The sequence below is a fragment of the Myotis nattereri genome, assembly GCF_964212035.1.
Source record: "Myotis nattereri genome assembly, chromosome: 14".
In the NCBI taxonomy this organism is placed as follows: domain Eukaryota; kingdom Metazoa; phylum Chordata; class Mammalia; order Chiroptera; family Vespertilionidae; genus Myotis; species Myotis nattereri.
The window spans coordinates 57,954,319-57,976,063 of NC_138089.1; the positions used below are offsets into that span (position 1 = coordinate 57,954,319).

The following is a 21,745-nucleotide window of genomic DNA, read 5'->3' on the forward strand; positions in this document are numbered from 1 at the left end:
CTGGGGGCCGGGGCTGGGCAGTACTGTTCCCGTGAGGTCATCTGTTGAGATCGTGTGTTTCAAAAACATCAGAGAGGCTATAAAACAAGAGGGTTGGCCAATGGGACACGAATGCTGTTATTTATTTATTCATGCCCAGCTTGTCGTCGGGGTGGGACTAGTGTTCTAAAAAGATTAGGAGACCCATAAGGAAGCCATTCTTCACTCCCCGTGCGCAGGTGGAATTCGCCTGTAGGACCATTTCTCAGAGGCTCTGTGGCCTGGTCGTTCATTTCCTGCGCAGAGCTGTCTGCTGTTTCAGATCTTGACGCTGTTCTTTCATTGCAGGGAAGGTTTTCCCTTGCTGATTGCAAACCCCTTTTTACAGGTCAGGGTTCTCTGTGGCTGCGCGGTGGCGCTCTGGGACCCCTATAAGCAGTACTCTGCGGTCAATACAACATGTCCCGGGGTGAGCAATGCAGAAGGGCCGTCGCTCCCTGTTCCTAAAAGCAATGTCCCCTGGGAGTTACAATGCGCCTGGAGAGACATTTCTAGCCCCAGGGTTGCACCCCCGCTTTTCCTTCCAGCACCTTCTGCCTCATCACACACTGTCCTTACTGTTACTGCTCCTGCTGTAGCTAGCCTCTGACCTCACAGGCCCTCCTCGACCTGCTCCCTTCCGTGGCCGTCTCCTGGTCTCCAGACGGCCTTCCAGTCACCCGGGAGACCTTGGGTGCCCCTGGATGTTTAACTGCACTTACCACGACCCTCTGTGGACGTGAGTTCCGTACCCCTTCACACAGGCCTTGCTCTCTCTCTGCTCCCACTTGTTTTCTATCACCCGGTAGCTATAAAGGATGGCAATTGAAATGCTATAAACCGTTCTCGCTGCCAGTGCCTGAGTGCGCAGATCTGGTTAGCTCGCCGGCGAAGGCCATTCCGCCTGCCTTTCCGAGCCCTCGATGTGTTTTGAAATTTTCACATTTGATTTATAAACACAATGTCTCTCTTGACTCTCTCCTCCTGTTTCTCACACTTGTTTTCCTTCCTAAAGAATGAAAAATAGCAGCTGAGGCCTGCGGGCTAGAATGGAAATATCAGAGCCAGAGAAGCAGAACAAATGAAAATCATGGTCTCCTCCCCCCCTGAAATAGGTGCAGGGTCTTCCTGGGTCTGGGCACATGCAGTGGATTTGTGACTGAAGGCTGTTCCCCACTCCTGATCCCGCCCGCCCTTCCCCCACCCCACAGCCGGGAGTGATGCGCAGTCCCCTCAGAGAGCAGGGGCCGGGGCTGAGTGGGGATGGGTGTCCCCCCCACCCCTTGGTGTGAAATACTCCCGGAGCTTCTGTCTTTCGGTCAGCCTTAGAATAGTATTTTGATTTGCAATTTTATATTGATTTCAATTTGCTTCATTGTTTTCTTGGAACCATTGAAGAAATATCTCAAACAGAAACATATTTGACAGGAGGCATAGAGAGGCCCTTCCCGGAGGCTGCAACTGGGGGGTTTCCTTTCTCTTGATTTTCTGAGTGTCTGCCAACCTCCTTTCAGTCCCAGGAGGGTGGAGGGCGTGGTTGAAAGGCCTGATGGAGACACAGGCGCACACCTGTGAGAGCACTTGCTGAATGCTCTTCCTGGTCCCCCAGCAGGAAGGCGGGTCCAGGCTGTCTCCAGGGCCCCAGGATGCCTGGGGAGGCGGCGTCTGCACCTCCCCTGCCGTCTACCCAGCCGCCTTCTCCATTCTAGAGAGGCTCTTGCACGTTCATAACACTGGGGAGACCTGTACGTGTAGGTGATTGTTTAGGAAATTGCTAGTATGAAGAGTAGTTGACAGAAATATGTTTTCTGAGCAACCTCACTCCTTCTTAGGACACTTTGTCCTGCCTTTAAGGATAACAGCACTTCTCAGGTCGCCCTCAGGCATTTCCCCAGCTGCGGGCGTTTGGAGGGCGCTTAAGGAAGGGGTGTATCTGGTGGAGTGCCTTCACTTGCTAGGTATCGACTGAAGGATGATGAAAACGAATTTAAAATATGGAGGGCCTGCAAACTGCGAGGAAACACTATTATTTCTAAGCTAAAGGTAAAAGTAAAGAATGCATTTCGTGCAATATTCTGGTGTTTATCTCTTTCCGGGTGCAAGATAGGGTTGCGCTTTCCCTCCGAAGTGAAGCAGAACAAATTGCTGTGGCCAGTGGGCTGTGGAGGGTTTACAAACCACTGTCTAGTCCCTCACTTCCCCTCCCGCTGTTGGAGTTTGGAAATGTTTGTAGAAACTCTTTTTCATCCCCCTGAAGAAATGTGGCGAGCAACGTTTGACATAGATCATGCAGGAAAAATAAGTGGCTATAAGGGCCTGTTGTAGGCGTTCACACTGAGCTGTTGGCCTTGCTTTTCTGGAAGAGACAGACCCCTCAGTCATCGGCCAGTTCGTTACAAGGATCCCCAGGAAATTCCGCATCCCAGCGAGCCAGGAGGCTGTTCCTCCTGGGGCACCCTGGCGTCTGCGTGATGCTCCGCACAGATCTCGCTGTGAAAGCTAAGAACGCCCCAATGGGTCACTCCTTTCAAATAACAAACTGTGCTTTCTGGAACATGAGTGCTTTGCAGAACAAAACACCTTGTGAGTACAAGGAACATATGTTTAAGAAATGCATGACTTTTTCCTAAACGTTAGAGAGACCCATGTTTTCAGATGAATTGACCCAAGCCAGGTACTTAGGCTCTTCTGGATTTGGGTGGTGGTAGTTGCGTGTTTCCTTATACGTGTATCTGAGGGACACTATGTTGGTGAGTGTGCTGTGGTCATTGATATAAGAAGAACTGATATTAAACACTAGAGTCACACCCTATTATTAAGAGCACAACAAAATAAAAGCACTGCATGCCCAAGTCCATGGGGCAGGGCCAACGTCGTATTCCAGGCAAATGTATAGCTTTAAATACCATTTCACCCTGTAACATTTACAAATAAACTGATATTCAACTTGAAAGGTTAGAAAAGATAATAAGTCAAAGCTATAGGAGTCAGGAAAATGATGACAAAAATTATTAAATGATACAAAACCAGGAAATAGATAAATCTAAGAGCGGTTACTAGCAAACATTATTAACTACTCTTATGCAGAAAAAAAACAAACAAACAAACAAAAAAAAAAAACAAGGAAAGCGCACGCGCGCATACACTGAATTAGTAATTAGTTATAATTATGTTACATACTAGTACATTGTAATCACTACTTACAAGGGGGCTCTATCAATACAGAAGAGATTAAAGGTGTTAAAGAAATGGATGATTTTTTTGAGCAATACAAATCATCTAAGTTAACTCAAGTAAAAAATATATTAAGAAACAAAATAATACCCTGCCCCCCTCCCCCCGCCCAAAGAAAAACTATAAAACTATCAAATGTATCACAGTGATCCCCACTGGGAGACCTGGGCTGCCGTTTTCATGGACCAACCACTTCACATGAATAATCAACGTGTAAATCTATGTAACAAAATTGCTTCAGAACCCAGACATAGAGGAACAACTGGTAAATGTCCTCTATGCAGCAGCATCGCCTGAGGGCTCCGGGGGCCAAGTCTGACACGCTGAACCAACCCCAGCACGGGGTGGTCATGGAGCCTCTGAAGAACTGGGGCCACACACAGTGCTATCCATGGTCTGAGTGTCTGTGTCCCCCAAAACTTATATGTTGAACCCAATCCCCAAGGGGATGGATTAGAAGGTGTGGACGTGGGTGTTGATTAGGCCATGAGGGTGGAGCCCCCAGGAGTGGGATTTGTGCCCTTATGAATGAGACTCATCTCTTCTTCCTTGTGAGGACAAGGTGAGACGCTCCCTAAATCTAGGACCAGAGCACATGTGGGGCTACCCTGGACTGGCCTATCTTTAGCCAATTCGGAGTCATCCTAGGGAGTAGTAGTTTGTAGATCTGGACCTGGAGGCTTGGATTCACATTGGCATTATCAGTGGTGAGCATTTACCTTGGGTGACTGGCAAACTATGAGTTATAGCAACCGTTTAACTTTGGAGATGTGATTATCGTTTTAGTATGACACAGAGCTTCCTTTTTTACTTTGATACCTCATGATAAATGGTGAAAATGAGAAACTGACGGATAAAAATAACAATAGAATTTTTGGTGAATTTTCAGTAAGCAGATATTAAACAGTCTCTGTGTATTCATCTGTTTGACAGTAATTTTGGTTTTGAAAAGGTCGTCCGTTTCCAGGCTATTTTTGAGACATATTCCCATCATTAATCTATTTTACTTGAAAAATTATAGAAACTCAATTTATACTGAATGATTGGAGGAGAGCTTCCAAGTGTAGGTTGCTGATAATTAAATAGTTGTAATAAACACGTAAGAACTCTGGTTTATACTGAATATTCTGACAGCCCTTCTCCTACAGGAATGCTGTGAAGCAGGCAGGAGCTATGGTCCATTGTGAGGCTGTTTTTATTCATTTCATTCATACATGTGGCATAAAACATTGCTTGTCAAATCACATCTTTCCAAGAGCATGCACATAGCACATACCCTTTCCAAGGTTTATCCATTGTTATCTTTCAAGTGCATATTAATGAAAACTTTAGAAGTAAATCGTTCAAAAAAAGACAACCTCATGCAAATTAAACGGAGGTTGAGCCAGTGTGTCTCTCCTCTAGTTTCACCCCTAGGACTTCTTTCCCCCTCCGTGCCCTTCCTGATGACCTCTGTCCTTAGGGAGGACGTCGGAACTCTGGGCCACTCATCGCTGACATAGGTGTCATAAAATCAGCCTCCCTGTTTCTTTGGTGTGCTCGTATGGCCCACATGGTGAATATTTCCCTAACACCCTGCCGGGTGCTGTGTAAATGGTGCTGCCAGCCGAATCCAGAGCTGGCAGAGCCATAAAGGAGAGAAGTCTGCCTTTCTAAGCTCGGTGATCGGTGGATCTCATTTGGGAAGCAGTTGGCGCTGCATTGAGCCGAGCCTCATTCATTTACGTGAGGACCAGTGTGGTGAGTGCAGTCTGTTTGTTAGAAGAAGTAGCAGCAAGAGGATTCATCAAAATAATGACCCAAAGACCTGGGAAAATCAATACCTACTTTTCAGGGCCAGATCCTTATCCTCACCGGAGTGACAGGTTGTGGTTCCAGGATGGGCCTCCCCCGCCACCCAGATCCCGAGGACAGGCGTCCCCCACCGGCTGATGGATGGTACATCACCCGGGCATTCCTGCCCACAGGTCTGTTCTAAGGGCAGTCAGAGCTCCCGGTGATGTGGGAGCTGTTTTCCCGGTTAACCTGTCAATTTTTCTCACACAGCGCAGCTGCTGTGAAAGGAATTGGGGCTGTTATCGTCCATGCTTAGATACAGTTTGTAAAATGCAAGGTGGGAGACAGCAAACCAAACACAGCATGCTAGTAATTTCTCTAAAAGGCTCCATGTGTGCTCTCAGCTCCCGCAGCCCAGGGAGCTGGCATCCCTTTCTCCCCAGAAGATACACTGTTGCAAAGTCATCCGCCTGGTGCAGTGGTTGGCAAACTGCGGCTCGCGAGCCACATGCAGCTCTTTGGCCCCTTGAGTGTGGCTCTTCCACAAAATACCACGTGCGGGCGTGCACGTACAGTGCGATTGAAACTTCGTGGCCCGTGCGCAGAAGTCGGTATTTTGTGGAAGAGCCACACTCAAGGGGCCAAAGAGCTGCACGTGGCTCGTGAGCCGCAGTTTGCCGAGCAGCAGTTTGCCGACCCCTGGCCTGGTGCATCAACTGGTGCAGGCGTCTGCGGGATGACTCCCAGAACTCCCTTCCGACACTTAGTCATCAGACTTCATCTCCCATTGTTTGGTACTTCTCTGCCTGGAGGTCAAAGTTAATTTGAATGTTAATCTTGGATGGGGTGATCTGATAGGTGAACAGCAGGTGGGTGAGCATATGGATACTTCGTCCTGTGAGTCAGTCCTTCACCAGATAGGATCTGGGCAAGCAGCTGCCATGGGCTGGAGACACACTTGCCTCCCTCAGGAATGGTGAGCTACACCAAAGTGTCGTTCCACACGCCAGGGTCTTTCCCCTGCACAGGATGTCTCTGTACTTCTACCCCTTGAAGCGTTTCTAAGATTAAGCAGGTTTTTGTATAATCGCCCCCTCCCTGTATGTGAGAGCCACGGATTCTCTGTTCTAATTGAGGATGCGGAGTGGGCATGGTCCGATCTGTGTGCAGGCGAGCGCTTTGTTTCGCGTATTGAAGTTGTCTGTCTGTGGCATGGGCAGGCTCCTGAAGCTCTCTCTTGTCGTAACATAGTCTTGGAAATCCAGGTGTCGCTGCCTGTTAGTACGATCCTAAATGTTGCAATTTGTTTATACTCCTCCAATGAAAGAGGGAAGATTCAATGGAAGGGGGAATATAATAGTTGTTTTCCCAAGCATTTTATGTATATTACTTCATATTCACAAGTGCCACATAAGAGAAGTAGCACCATTATGATCTTAGGCTTCTGGAATATGCAGAGATATGCCAGAGGGCAGGAAGCTGCGTGAGCCATGCCTAGAAACCACATTTTTGGGTCTGAGAGCCTAAATCCTTTTTGGCTTCTTCAAAGAGAGGAGACTTATCAAAAGAGAGTTCAACTCTTCCAAGGCCTCATTTATATTAATAATAAAAAATAACTAAATAAATGTTTTCAAATTTCAAGGAAGATCTCAAGAGCATTTTGGGTATCCATCAAAATCCACATTTTTGGCGTTTTTACCTCTATTTTATTTGAAAAGTTGGTCTTCCCCAACCCTTACCTCAGAGAATGAGGGCAGAAGGTGCCTTAGCGAAGAGAAAGCAGTGGGAACAAAAATCCGAGGGCCGCGGGGCTGGAATTGTGGCGGGAGCGTTAGACGGAGGCACCGAGCTGTGGCCTGCAGCCCACCATCGGGCTGGGTATTTGGTTCCACTGTGACGTGGGACTGAGTTTTCTCCCCTGACCCTTCAAGCTCTAAAATGCTTTGCTATCTTTCAACACGCATGACATGTGTTCATGTTGTAGACAGAGCTGCGTGATAAGCAAACCAGTCAGCTTTGGTCGGCGTGGCTCAGTTGGTTGGGTGCCACCCATGCACCAAAAGGTAACTGGTTCAACTCCCGGTCAGGGCACATGCCCCGGTTGCAGGCTCCATCCCCACAGTGTGTGTAGGAGGCAGCTGATCAGTGTCTCTCTCTTTCCCTCTCCCTTCTTCTCTCTCTGTAAAAATGATAAAAACATTTTTTTAACAAGAAAACTAGTTCACACACACACATCATAGGAAACATCCTTGGTGGCATAGGGCAGGGGTCCTGGCCGAGTGGAGCTTATGTGCCCAAATTCACGGCCCCTGTGTCACCCTGGGTGTAATGTTTGGTTTCAGTCACCCTTCCCGTTTAACACCTACGCCCCATGTTACCGTCGCGTTAATGGACATCTCCCGTGTCCCAGGTGGCCACCTGCTCTTGTCGTTGACCTTCATTATGCAGCTTTATCGGTGTCGTTAAGGTTAATGGCGCGTACATTTTATACAAGACGCCAGTCAGTATTTCATTGTAATTTGCCACGTGCGTAAGGATTACCGTCGCCCGTTTCCTGTGTCACGTTTCGCTGCCATGGGTTATCCCGAGGCCAGTATCCACGTGAGCTCAGAACCGCCCACGCTGCTGACTCTGAAACTATTATGCAGGAGTCTACGTTCGGTTGATCATTTCTTTGTTGATTACTATCGGTCTTTCTCTCTGAGCAAATCGCACAGGCACTCCCGGAGTTTCCTAGCTCTAAAGGGAACAGCGGTTATAATTAAGAATAATTACAATCGCAACAGCGAAACCCTTTTTAGAGCATCCTAGGTACGCTCTCGTTCGTAAAATATTTTCATTTCTGTCGCACCGGCCCCCGTTAGCCTCTCGGGGGAGAAGTCTGACACAAATGGCGAATGAATCCACGTGGAGGCCTTGGGCTCGACTCTCCGAATGGGAAATGCCAGATACGTGGACCCTTCTGGCTCCGCCATTCCCCTTACAGCCCTGAGGGGACCCATTTCTGTTCACAAGGCACATTAATTCTTATCTCCCTCATAAACATCTATTTGTTCGAAGCATCGCCCCAGTTGTGAAACGTGGCTTGGAACAACCCTGGATCACTTAGCCGTAAAACAGCTCCCACTAAGGAGTCGGGTCCATCGGGGGTCAGCGTGTGTGCACCCAGGGGTGGGCCACGTGGCCCTGGGAGAGTTCATTAAAACTCCAGCCCGGGCTAGTTTGGTTCAGTGGATAGAGTGTCGGCCAGTGGACTGAAAGGTCCCGGGTTCGATTCCGGTCAAGGGCATGAACCTGGGTTGTAGGCTCCATCACCAGCCCTGGTTGGGGTGTGTGCAGGAGGCAACCAATCAATGTTTCTCTCACATCGATGTCTCCCCCCCCCCCCTCTTCCCCACCCCTCTTCCACTCTCTCTAAAAATCAATGGAAAAGTACCTGGAGGTGAGGATTAACAAAACAACACAAAACAAAAAACCCCTCCAGTTCCTTAGGTTTAGAAGGAAACAGTGAGAGTCTGACCCACAGACTGCTGAGGGCTTTCAATCAAGCTCTCCCAAGTGATGGGGCGGAGCAGCCGTCCAGAATGCTGACTTCTGTGATGTCTGAAGGGCCATGCTATTAGATCAGGTTTCCGAAATTCCTTTCCCTTGCATGGGGTCACTGTAATTTTAATAGCCTGTGTTTTCAGTACCATTATTTTATTTTTTATTCATATCAGTTTTAACTTTATTCTTGGTTTCTATTTGGCCTTGTATAGATTGTCTCTGAAGGCTTGGTTCTGTCTGAGCTACTTTCTCCCATTCCCACTTGGAGACTGACATATCGGCGTGGTTAAGGACATCTGCGGTCCTATAAACTCTGGAATCGTTCACATCCAGCTCTGCTCTGTCACCAGGCTGTCTGTCAGGAAAGAAACGTGTCTTATGACCCTTAGTGACGTGACCGACCTTCATTTTCACTTAACCAAAGGCACAGCGACCTCTCTGAACTAGAGTAACATTGGTTCATTCAGAGTGCATGTCCGTGGCCTATGATAGGGGCCCGGTACTTGGGGAGGCCACCCAGAGAGAAGAGAGAATGGTAACACGGGGGTGCCCATTTGTTTTATATGCGTTATAAATAAGTTACTGCCCTAGTGGGTTCCTGTTTGTAAACATGCTACATCTCTGCCCACGCTCCAGGGTCACATAGGGATCACATGGTAACATGTACATTCGGTGACTTCACTTTGTAACACAGTGGTTGGGCAGTGCTTCCAGTGAGGAACAGTGAATCCGTTTTCATTGAAAGCTGCACGTAAATGGAAGTTAGACTAGACTTGTATAATTAATGATATTTCTGAGTGGCCAATCTACATATACATCTACATTAGTGGTATTTTCAATCATAAAAATATCTCAAGACAATGACTTTACTCACATGTAAATTTATGTACAGTAGAAACTCATTTAGAGGACACGCACCTACACATAAACATGGAGATATGAATATATGCATTTATTCTTGGTAATATTGTGTGTATATTTTCCTGAGAGGGGAAAAACTATTGCTTCAGGGGAAAATACTCTCAGGTGCAAAATTATTTTGCAATTTAAGTTTAACTTGGTCGCCTTAAGAGGACAGATAATGCCGTATTTATGGGGAGAGTTTGTTTTGTGGTATCGTTACCCTCATTTTACATATTTAGATAAATACCAAGAGCCACGGGTGTCTCCTCCTCCCTTGCTCACCATTTCATGATTTTAAACCCTCTGGAAAGTGCCTTCTGAGGAGATTGTTTCTTTTTACTGAATCTGACCGCCACCAGGTCTCCTGGGCTCCTGGAGCCCTTCCACTAACACAGGCTGGGGCTGAGTTGTCGGACATCACGTGGCCAGAGGGAGGCAGAGCAGGGAGGACCTGGCCTCCTGGCCCCTCTGGGCGGCTCCATCAATCCCGAAGGCCCCAGCGGCTGCATTGGATTTTCATTGCCTCCTAAGCCCGTTGTAAAGTGGGAAGAGTTAGCATCTGATACAGATGAGCTCATTTATACTTGCACAGCTACTAATTGTGTGTTTTGTTCTCATTCTAGGAATCACTGACATGCAGCCACTGCACAGCACGCGGCCCCAGGAACTGCCCTGAAAGGTAAGCTCCCCACAGGGAAGAGCCTCCCCACAGTTCCTTCGCCTCTGGTTGGCGTGCTCAGTTTCTATGGAAACACACAGCAACAACTTTCCGGGACAGATTGCCACCATGAGCTTATTTGTGGTGGTTTTCTGAAGGGCTGCAGCTCGTGAAGGCAGTGACAGGTACACTGAACCCTGCGCGTAGGAAAAGAAGACCTTTCCCAGGCCTCTCTGCGGGGGGCTCCCTCAGGCAGCCTTTCTGTGGTTCTGATGAGTTTCGGAATTTAAAACTCCAGAGTTTGGCATAATGGAAAGAGTATTGGGAATGAAGGAGAATGAAGTAAACGGTGCTGCAGTTTTGCAAATGGTTTTACAGGAGAGGATGTTTCATGAGTCAAATCCACACGAATAGGAAGTTAAGTAGGCCCTACAAATACTCAGGACTTCAGGGGGAAAGGTTCAGGAATAGTCTGTCTACGTTGTTTCCCTTAATGAAAGATACAGATCTGCAAACGTGCAGGGTGTCTGTGCAGGGGTGTCTGTCGGTTTCCCAAGGCGGTTGTCAGGAAGCACCGTGAACTGGGTGTTATCAAGCACAGGGATTTCCTCTCTCACGGTCCCGTGGGTTAGAGTCTGAGCTCAAGGCGCAGGCGGCCGGCTCCCCTGAAGGCACCGAGGGGCTCCGTCCTGGCCTCCTCCACCTCCTGGTCCTCGCAGTTCTGGGTGTTCCTTGTTCGAAGTTCCATCGCTCAGATCTCCCGGTCCCCCTGCGTGTCGTGTCCAAATGTCCTTCTTGTTATCAGGACACGGGTCATGGGGTGAGGGGCCACCCTATTCCACTGTGACCTCGTCCCGACGTGATCACATCTGCAAAGACCCTTCTCCAAATAAGGTCGCATTGGCGGTCGGAATTAGGATTTCAACATCATTCTTAAGGGGACACAGTTCATCCATCGCAGCATCTGTCCTTAAAGTGACCTTGACTGATGTTCACGCTGACTGCGGTAAACTAGGCATCACAGTGGAGAGAGCTCATTCCACTGGTGCGCACACAGGAAAATGCTGGATTGTTTAAAAAGGTGCAATAATTATCTCTTGATGGCCAACTTATCTGCCAAACAAGGTAGAAATACTCAGTTCTTCAGTACAGGGATTGGTGGCATCATGTAAGTATTAGCCTGTGATTTTGACTCTCGGGGAAGATTATTCTTAACACTCTGAATTTTAAAAATTTAGAAAAAACTATTTCACTTATTCCTTTGATGTTTCTCATGAGCCAAGGTGGAGAGCGGCATTTTTCTGTGCCAGTGAGTATCGCCCTGTAACAAACCACCCCGACCCGAGGCTGAAAACAGGGATCACCTCTTGTCTCCCCGACTATGTCGGGTCGGCTGCTTGGGTCTCCCCGAGCCCTGAGGCGCGGTGTTGAGGCCTGGGGCCGGCATGTGGGCCAGAGGGCTCCAGCCAGCGGCGGCCGCCTTCCTCTGCAGATGTGAGTGGCTCCGGGGACCGAGGGGAGGGAAGGATGTGGCTTGTCGGCTGCGGGGCCCAGGGTTCCTTTCGGGGTGAAGAACGTGTCGCGGAATCTGAGGGCGGTGATGGTTGGGCAGCCTCCTTCGTCGGGCCTCTGACTGGCTGCCTCGCTGCCCCGACAGAGCCGGCAGAACTGATGGACCGGGCGAGCTTGGCTCGGCTTCTGCGAGTCTGTCCCTGGTGCACCGGGGATCATAGGTCCTGCGGCTGAGTGGGCCATGGAGGGGTCCTGTCATATATCCATTTACTAAGTGGGCATATTCGGTCGTTGCTTTCAGAGCCCTGTGCTCCAATCCTAGCTCCCATATTTGGGAAGATAAACTAATCTCTTTGAGGGTGTGCCCCCCCCACCCCACCTCATCTGTAAAGTGGAGACTAGCACGCTACATGGATTTGCATGAATTAAAGTTGCTTTGTTCATACCATAAAGTTTAGTCCAACCTACACACATGGAGCAAATGGAATAAGGTGGCCACATTCCTTTCTGTATTTTCATCTTGTTATTAACCAATTAAAATTGATTAAGAAATGAATGCTGATAGATGCTTCACCCTGTACAAGCCTTAAAACTAAGATAATGAAAGAATCCAGCCAATAAAGGACCACATGCAGCCTGCCAGTGTGGCTCAGTAGTTGAGCATCGACCTATGAACCAGGAGGTCATGGTTAGATTTCCCGACAGGGCACCTGCCCGGGTTGCGGGCTCGATCCCTAGTGTGGGGCATGCAAGAGGCAGCTGATCAATGATTCTCTCTCATCATTGATGTTTCTCTCTCTCTCTCCCTTCCTCTCCGAAATCAATAAAAGAAAATATATATATATTTTTAAAGCGGGGTTTGTACACTCTCTGTTTCTCTGCAGTCCCCTCCCGGAGCCTTTCCCGGCCCAGATGAGGCCACCTGTGCAGAGGGGAGCATTAACACACCCTGGGGGTGATGTTGGAGCTGAGAACACCCCCGTTGCTGACACTGAAATGTGTCCGCACTGGCGTTTCCGAATGTAATAGACAATAAGCCGCTGCCGAAAGTGTCCATGTCCTGTGTCCATCATTTTTATCATCGATGAGTTTTTCCTGTAGAATATAGTAGAGATGTATTCTTTCACCTTTGGCTTTGGCTTTGAAGACTGAAATGGGGATCGCAGTGTGAGCACTGAGAGGTCATTGAGGGATTCAGGGAGCGTATGATACACTGTAACGTCAAGCAGGTGTCTGTCATCTTCACTATGAAAGGTGTCTGAGTGACCCGCTGGCCGTGACACCAGGCTGCTCAGGGCCATCCGGCCACCCCTGTGGACAAAGGGAAGGAGCAAGCCGCGTGGGTGGCCTTTGGACCCTCCGTTCCCTCAACAAGCATTTATTGGGCTCTAACTATTTCCGGGCCCCTGTCTTAGGATCCAGCGATTGGGCTGCAGAGACATTGCGAAAGGGCCCTGATCTTTCAATCTGCTCTCTAGCAGGGAGACATCTAAACCAGTGAAGCATTCAAACTATGTGAGGTCCCATGGAGACCAGGCAGGGAAGGCCAGGGTGAGGAGTGAGGGTCAGGGTCAGGGTCACTGCTCAGTCCTGTGACGGGGCTACTGGTCACGCATGGCATCAGATTCCCTTGAACTTCCTGACTTGACCTTCGATCCTTATGGAGTGAGTCTTTTTGTTCTCCATAATGATTCTTAACCTAATGTTTACTTTATCTGATGTGAATAGTGCCATACCTGCAGCAGTTATTTAACATTTGCCTAGGATTTCTCTCCTACTTGGCTTTCAGCCCTCATATGTCACTGTAGGCAGGTCTCCTGTCAGTAGCAGCGAGCTATGTTTTTTGTTTGTTTGTTTTTTAAATCTGGTTTATTTTCTCTCTTTTATCCAGAGAAGTGAATTGTTTGAACTTATTTTGAATCCCAAAATGTTATAACGTTCTCTCTACCATCTTATTTTCTGTCAGGTTTTATGTGCCTGCATATATTGTGATAGTTTTTGTGTGTGTCTCTGCATATTTTGTGTTGGTTTTCTGTTTCCATATATTTCTTCTTCCCACCTGCTAATGGACTAACCTATTTTCCTTTATTCCACTCTCCCTTCTTACTACTTTGGACTCTTTCATTTTTAGTAGATTCACTTAAAATGTAAGCTGGGCAGTGCCCCAATTTTAATAGTGTTCTCCAATCAGACCTATAGACTTGTAACTCTAATCATGCCTCTCAAAGTTTCAAGTTACTGTTATGTGCATAGTATTTCAGCTCAGCTTGATTTTTCTTCCAGTTCATACTTATTAGTTTTATACTTAAAATAATCAAGGCTCAACTTATATAGGTTTTTCCCTCATTTGTTAATTTATTGTTCATCATTCCTTCTGGCATTTCACTTCCTTTGAGTTCAGGTCCCTTTGCCTCAACATACCCATATGTTCCCTTAATAGTAAACTATTTAATATGGTTTTTTGTGAATTATCATTCTTTTGCTTTTTTGCATGTATAATGTTAAACTGTATTTGGAATTCCTAATTGACAATATTTTTCACCTCAGTACTTTGAGGACAGGGTTACATTGCTTTCTGTTCTTTGTTACAGTAGCTAATTAGTCTTCTGTTGGTCAGATTGACAATCTTTTATGTGGTCTGTCTTTTCTTCTCTGTTTGCTTTTAAGGTTTTCTCTTTGCGATGGGAGTGCTACACTCTCATTATGATATGTTTAATTATGCATTTATTTTTAGTTTTTCTCGTGATGATTTTCAACTGGAAGACAAATTTCCCTTTTTCAGTTTTTAAAACTTCTTATCCATCATTCATTTGAATATTGACATGAAACATTTTGCTTGTTTGTCCTTTTCTGCATATCTAATTATACCTATTCTGGACCATTTATTCCTCCTACTCATAACTTATAGCTATCATTTCATATTTTTTTTATTCCTTTATATCTCCATTTTGCATTCTGGGCAAATTTTTCCAATTCCTATGACAGCCTGGCCTGTGTTTCACAGTGGTTAGAGCTTCGGCCTGTGGACTGAAGGGTAACGGGTTTGATTACCAATCAAGGGCATGTAGCTGGGTTGCAGGTTTCATCCCCAAGCACCAGTCGGAATACAGGCAGACAGCAACCAATCTATGTGTCTCTCTTCTCTCTCTCTCTCTCTCTCTCTCTCTCTCTCTCTCTCTCTCCCCCCCCCCCCCCGCCCCCTTCCATCGTCCCTCTTCCCTCCCTTCTTCCATTCTTTCTCTAAGGATCCATGGAAATCCTCAGGTGAGGATTTAAAAGAAAAAATCCTAGTGCAATTATTAAATCGTTTCTTCATCATGGTCTGCTCTGCTACTTACCACAATGTGTCAGTCCAGACAGCTAACTTTTGCTGCACTAACAACCTCCCAACTCTCTTGGGCTAAAACCACGAAGGTTATTTCTCCCTCCTGTCACCTGCCCAGCACAAGGTATCCTGGGGGCTCTGCTCCTTGCTGTGCGCAGGGACCCCTGTGGATGGAGTCGCTGTCTGGGAGCGAGTCCACAGTTACTGAGGGAAAAGGAAGAGAGTGCAGGGTTGTGGACCAGGTCGGAAAGCTTCTTCCCAAAGTGGGCACCTGCCAGTTCTGCTTCCGTATCATCGGCAAAGGCAGCCGCACAGCCATGGTGACTCCAAGGAGGGCAGGGAAATACGATATTAATCTCTTCCCAGAAATAAAGGAGAACCAGAAGATTTGTGAAAAGCACTTAACGGCAACCTCAAGTGGCCATTGGCCTTTAGAAATTTCAGTAATCATTTTTCGAGAAGTTCTATTTGGTTTATTTTTCTGTGTGTGTTTTTTTATCACAATATTCTATTGTTCTGTTGTGGATCCCATTCCTTTTTATCTGCCATCACTGTACATGCTGTTATTGTCTGCCCGCGCTCATAATCCCGTGTTTCTGGTGCTTCCCTTGCCTGTTCTGTGTCCCGTGCCTGGGGGTCCTTTCTGGGTGGTGCCTTGCCCTCCCCTCTAGTTGATAGTTGCATCTTGTGAGCTCATGTTGGGTGTTTCTCCCCGGGGGGATGCTTGCACCCTGTGGGGTGAAAGCGTGCCCCAGGGTTTGCTTTTATCAATGTCCTGGGATTGAAGCATCCCAGACCAGTTCCTGTGTGAGTTTTCTACATTTCGTGAGTTGTATACATTTAGATCAGGTCCTCTCACTCAGTGAAGTTTTGGGTTTCAATTTGTTGGAGGGGACACCTAGAGCCCAGGGCAGAGAGCAAAATCCCATACTCATTCTGAGGCCAGTTGCCTGGTTTTTCCAGGTTCCTTTCATGGATGTAGGGGAACCCCGTTTTATTTGGAGGTTCTGTCTGATGGGGCGTGAACGCCCTGGCTCACAGCCCGGTGCTGCAGCAAAGCCCAGCGTGTCTGAGAACCGCGGGCTGACCTGCGCTGTGTCATCTTAGCCGTCGTCAGAGGTCACTCTCATTCTATTAAGCTTGACAGGTTTTTTTAAATGTGGTTATATTTTATTCACTAGTTTTCTGTTTGTAGGTGGGTGTTGGTCTACCTTATTAGCTGAGTCCACCACATTTTCAAAACTAAAAATTTCCAGCATCAACTTTTTAATCTCTAAGCAACAGTGTTCAAATCACATGATCCACAATGATCTCATCATTCTATAACTTATCTCTCTACTAACGAAAGGGAAGGAAAGCAGACTGACTATCAGGTGTCATGGTTTCCTTCCTCTTTGACATTGGCCAACTGTGCGATGGTAGAGAAATCATTACACGTCACAGGCTCGTTTTCTCAGCTAGAAAATGGGAATTGGGGCTGGTGCCTTTGATAAATCGGTCTCTGCTTTAAGCTCATCAGATTTAGAATTGACAGGCTTTTAGGAAATACCCTACTTTATCCCAATATTCTAATACTTAATTATTCCGTGGTTTTTACTGGAATTCTTTCTAATTTACATAACTGCAAAAAAAACGATGTGGTCAGCTCTCTTGTAAAGAACCGTTACGCCTCATGGCACTGATGGGATGAATGAAATTAGGTTTGCTATCAGAAGGGCCTCAAGAGGTAATATTACAACCAAGTGTTAGCCGATTGCTCTAAGATACTTTTTAAGGCCTTTCAACATAAGTGCGCGCCATCGCTCTTATCCTAAGGAAAAGAGAAATTCGGGCACATTTTCACTGTGTCGTGTTTACACTAAGACATATGGTAGCTTGTCAAAATGCAGAGCGAAGTTTTTAGAACACTGAATACAGCCGCCCTTTCAATCGCACATGTGATCGGGAATAGAAACCTCATAGATCACCCCAAACAGCATGTGATTCCCGGGAGAGCCTCCCCTTTACAAGTGGTCCCCAGGCCACCGACTCCCAGGGTTTGGGCATCGCTGTCAAAGACGTACTAACAAATAGGACCCAAAGGCCGATGAATTGCTGTCAGTGTGGTCCTAAAAGTTTTAAAGAAAAAAGTATATCTATCTGTCTAAAGATTGTACGAGCATTTATTCAGCCTCCCAGCTTCCGGGAACGATTGGCTATTGGCAAAGGCTTAGCTTGGCCCGGGTCTCACAGGCCCGTGGACGGGATGATGTTACTCCGTGGAGACGTTCAGATACAAAGCGGAACAGGATCTCAGAGGGAAGCTGCTGGGGCAACACGAGGAGCCGAGTCCTGGAAACAAACAGCGGGAACCAGCTGGAGAAATCGGAGAAGCTTCCACGTGGGGGACTGGAAAGGAAGCCGCCGCCACCTTTATCTGAAAGGGATGAAATATCAGCGGGGGAGGGGGTGGCCAGGTACCGCTGCTGCGAGTCAGGCGGGGGCAGGGCATGGCGATGAGAGCAGAACACCCTTCTCCAAATGTCAGATCCGCTTCCAAGGGAGACAGGCCCTGGTCTGAAAGATCAAGGACGGGAAGGGCCTTGGAGAAGCGGTGGTGGCGGTTTTACCATTTAATCCCCTTTGAGAGAAAGGGTTAGGGGGAGAGGACAGCCGCCTGGGTCCTGGCTGGAGGAGGAAGGAGGCTCTCAGAGGAGAGTGAGACTCACAGGCTCTGCAGGCAGGCTGGGGCTGGGCCAGGCAGCACAGAACTGAGCATGTTGGTGAGGAGAGGACGTGAGGCGCCCCCTGCAGGTTCTCCGGCGCAGGGACGGCGGGAGTGGAAAAGCAGGTGCCTGGCACAGCTGCCCAGGAATCCTCTTACCCTCACCTGCTCTCCTGGGGGAGGGAAAAGGCAGGACAATAAAACCTCCGCAAGTGGCTGCTGGCAGCGACATGAAAGGGATGTCAGGGTACCCGGGACACGTTTGTCCTCCTGCTCATGATTTCAAACAAAAGAGCCAGGTGCCGGCTGTAGGGAGACGTGTACGGCATGAGCTAAAGACGGAAGCGGAGTGGCCCTGGCGGGCGGTGCGTGGTCCTCGCCTCAGGCCCAGGAGCCGTTCCTCGGGAGGTCCGGGCGCCTCCTCATGTCTCCTCGTAAAGCTCCAGTCCGAGAAACAGCTGCGGACGAACAGCTCTCGGTCAGTATTTTATTGATGCTTATAAATGGAATTTCCGCAAGGACTATTTGGATGTCTCACTAACCAAAGGACATTTAAGCAAAGAGAAAATGGGGAGCGAAGCAGGCAAATGGCACCCGACTTTGTGGAGCAAAGATAGGAAACCCCAACACGGGAGGCCGCCCACCTAGGGAGTGTGGTCGCAGCGCCCGCGCAGTCTGGGTGGATGCAGGCCCCGCGTGTGCCACAGCCTCCAGCAGGAACGCCCTGCATGCACCCTCATTCCTGCGCCCCGTGTGATGCCATGCATCAGGAGTGACCTACAGGGTTAGCGTCCGGGCTGAGGTCCCCTCACACATGGACGGCGGGAGCTCAGTCCGTGTGCTGCACGGAGAACCGTCCAGTGTGGCTGCTGCCAGGAATGCGGGCTCCCAGCACCCGGGAGCAGGGAGCCCCCGGGAGAAGCCAGGACACACCCCTCCGCTACGGTGGAGGAAGCACTCTGGAGTGTTCGGTGACTTGTCCAGCCAGGGTCACGGTCACGGTCATGCACACAGCAGTGCCCTTGTCCCAGTTGTGCGTTTTCCACGATGCCCGGCGTCTCCCTCACGTCCGGGCCCAAAGCTCACTTTCCCAGAAGTTAGTGTTTCTCCCTCAGGACCGGGAGGAGGCCCTCCTTCCCCTGGGAGCCGCTGACAGGGCCTGGCCGAGGCAGACACGGAATGACGTGCTTTGGAGCCTAAAGCAGCCTCCCTGGGTGGGGTCCCGCGGTCCTCACAGCCCCATCGGAGACCGGCGCTATGCCAGGCACATTCCTGACCCGCAAACACATGTCCTAATATTTACATCCGAACCCAAAGGAAGCTTCCAGCATTTTCTTTGTGTGTGTGTGTGTGTGTTTTTAATATGTCTTTCACTGAGTTTTAGAGAGAGAGATAGGAACACCAATGATGAGAGAGGAACGTTGATCGGCTGCCTCCTGCACGCCCCCTACTGGGGATCGAGCCCACAGCCCCAGCATGTGGCCTGACCAGGAATCTAAACAGTGACCTCTTGGTTCATGGGTCACTGCTCAACCACTGAGCCACCCCAGCCAGGCTGTGTTGTTTTTGTTTGTTTGTTTGTTTTAAGGAAAACCGGACGTTCGGGATGTAACTGTTCTCAGTAACCCTGTGGCAGAGCTGGGTTCAGACGCAGCTCCTCGCCTCCAGGCCCCAGATCCATAGTCACCGTGCGGAGCCTCCCGGTGAGCAGAGGCGGCTGCTCTTCGCCCATCAGTGCCCTTCAGGGCTTCCGCGCACCGGGGCCAAGAAGTGCACCTGCCAGGTGACGTCAGAGTGGCTGTCCGACACGGACCGGGGTGGGCACGGCCCGGGACCCGGTGCGGGGGAGTCTGATCTGAGCAGGAGGCAGCTGAGCGGAGCTGCGGAGGCTGGCGCTGCAGGCATCGCCCTCGGGTGCAGGGGAGGGCGGATTGCCTCCCGGTTCCGGGCGCCAGCAGCAGCCCTGCCAGCCCAGCTTCTTATCGCGAGCCAGGGCTCCCAGCAAGGCGAGAGTCCCACTTGACAAGCAGACAGAAGCCATTTGGGGAAAATACAAATGAAAAGGTTCTAAACTCAAAATAGAGGCACTGGCAGCAGCAGGAGTCTGCGGGATACATTGTGTCAGATGCCACGGGGGAGGCGGCCTCCCCGGGGACAGAGCCTGCTGTGCCGCTGGCTACATTATCTATTTAAAGTGCCAGCACTCCTCCGAGCCCCCCACGCTGGCTCCTAATCAGAACCTTGAATTGTGCAAATCTGCCTTTTTCTCAAGTGGCTTCGGCATCTGTCCAAACTTCTGACCTCGGAGAAAAGGTGTCTCGATGGGATTGTATTCACATTTTAAGGTTTAAAATATGGAGACGTAAGGAATTAGAGATGTTTTGCCTAATATCACCCATCGATTCAGTGGATGAGCCAAACTGACAACGTTAATTTCAGGGAGTGTGTGTCTTTAGAAACAGGAGAAACAGGCCACCGTCTTGGCCGAGGCGCCCCTCCCACCCTGAACCTAGCCCGGCAGAGACTTAGTTCACGGGGTGAGTACCAGGCACATCACAGGACCCGCCGCCACGCTGGGCTGGAGTCAGAAGTGAGGTCAGGTGCGCAGGTGTGACCCTTTCTGTGTTTCCGGGACCCTGCGGTCTGTTGCATCTGTCTGTTTCTCTGTCTGCCATGTGATTTCCTTTTGCTTTGCAGATTCTTCTTTCTGGGTTAGGTGTAGTCAGTTAAAAGTGGGCAGCCTAGCCCTGTATTAGCAGGATCCACCGGCTCCCAGGTCATCCTAGCCCTGTATTAGCAGGATCCACCGGCTCTGGGCTTCTGTGGGGTTCAGGTCTAATTTAGTCCCTACGCGCTAATCAGCAATTCTACAGAGAGAAGACCCCACTTCTGTCACTTCTTGGGGTGAGGAGACACTGGACTGCCTTAGGCCTGGCGCTGGGAGGGGGTTCTTCTGGGAGACAGGGCTCTGGGCTGGGCGAGCAACCCAAGGATTTTTTACAATATGTTTTTACTGATTTTAGAGCAAGAAGGAGAGGGCTGGAGAGCTGGACACATTGCCTCCTGCGCGCCCCCTACTGGGGATCGAGCCCACAAGCCGTGCATGTGCCCTGATCAGGATTCAGACTGGTGACTGCTTGGTGCATAAGATGACACTCAACCACTGAGCCATACATTCTGGACAGAGGATTTCGTTCCTCTTCAGCAAACTGCCCTGAGTGTTGAGCATTGATCTAACCGAAACTCTAGGGAGAGCAGGGCTTATCCCAGTTAACGTGTCATCTCAGCACTCGCCACCAGGGGCGCCACTTCTCCTGCAGGGAGCGCTCCCCTCTGGGTGCCTGGGTGCTCCCTCCTGCCAGTCCTTTAGCAAAGACCATTCAGTACGAGACTCAGTGTGTCCACCCCACTGTTGACACCACCGCCAGCTGTGGAGGAGGGAAGGGCAGGGTGGTCACCCGCGCTGGCCAGGCAACGTGCCCCACCTTGTGAGAAAAAGGGTCGCAGGCCACTGCTACCCTTGGCCATGGGCTTCTCTGTGACGTCTAGCTCTCCACGAAGTCAGCAGAGAAGCATTTCCCAGGAGACATCTCAGTACTGTTAAAGACTTGCCTATTTTGCCGGCCGGTGCGGCTCCATGGTTGAGTGTCGACCTAGGAACCAGGAGGTCACGGTTTGATTCCCATTCAGGGCACATACCCGGTTTGTGGGCTTGATCCCCAGTAGGAGGCTTGCAGGAGGCAGCCGATCCATGATTCTCTGTCATCGTTGATGTTTCTATCTCCCTCTCCCTTCCTCTCTCAAATCATAAAGACATTACAAAAACAAACAAACAAAAAAAAGACTTGTATATTTTTACTAGAACTTCCAAGACTGCCAAAGCCATCCCATGTCTGCGCAGCACAGGGCCAGGGCCTGTTGACTATTACAACTTCATACCGAGAACAGTTCTTCTCAAACTTCCTGCACCCCCAGGGCCCTGGGGAGTCCTCTTAGAAACGCAGGCCCCGCTCCAGGAGTGGGTGGACCTGAGAGTTGAGGTTTCCTTCTCACGGGCTGGGGCACAGCC

At 49.2% G+C, this 21,745-nt stretch overlaps 1 protein-coding gene across 1 annotated transcript in view; it reads left to right on the top strand.

The window, feature by feature from the left end:
* The window catches only part of CNTN4 (contactin 4), a 402,127-nt gene that overhangs the window by 84,021 nt on the left and 296,361 nt on the right, over positions 1 to 21,745 (top strand). Inside the window, exon 2 of the mRNA XM_081106270.1 lies at positions 10,101 to 10,156. The gene's annotated coding sequence lies outside the window, so the exon portion shown is untranslated. The remainder of the gene's footprint in view (positions 1 to 10,100; positions 10,157 to 21,745) is intronic.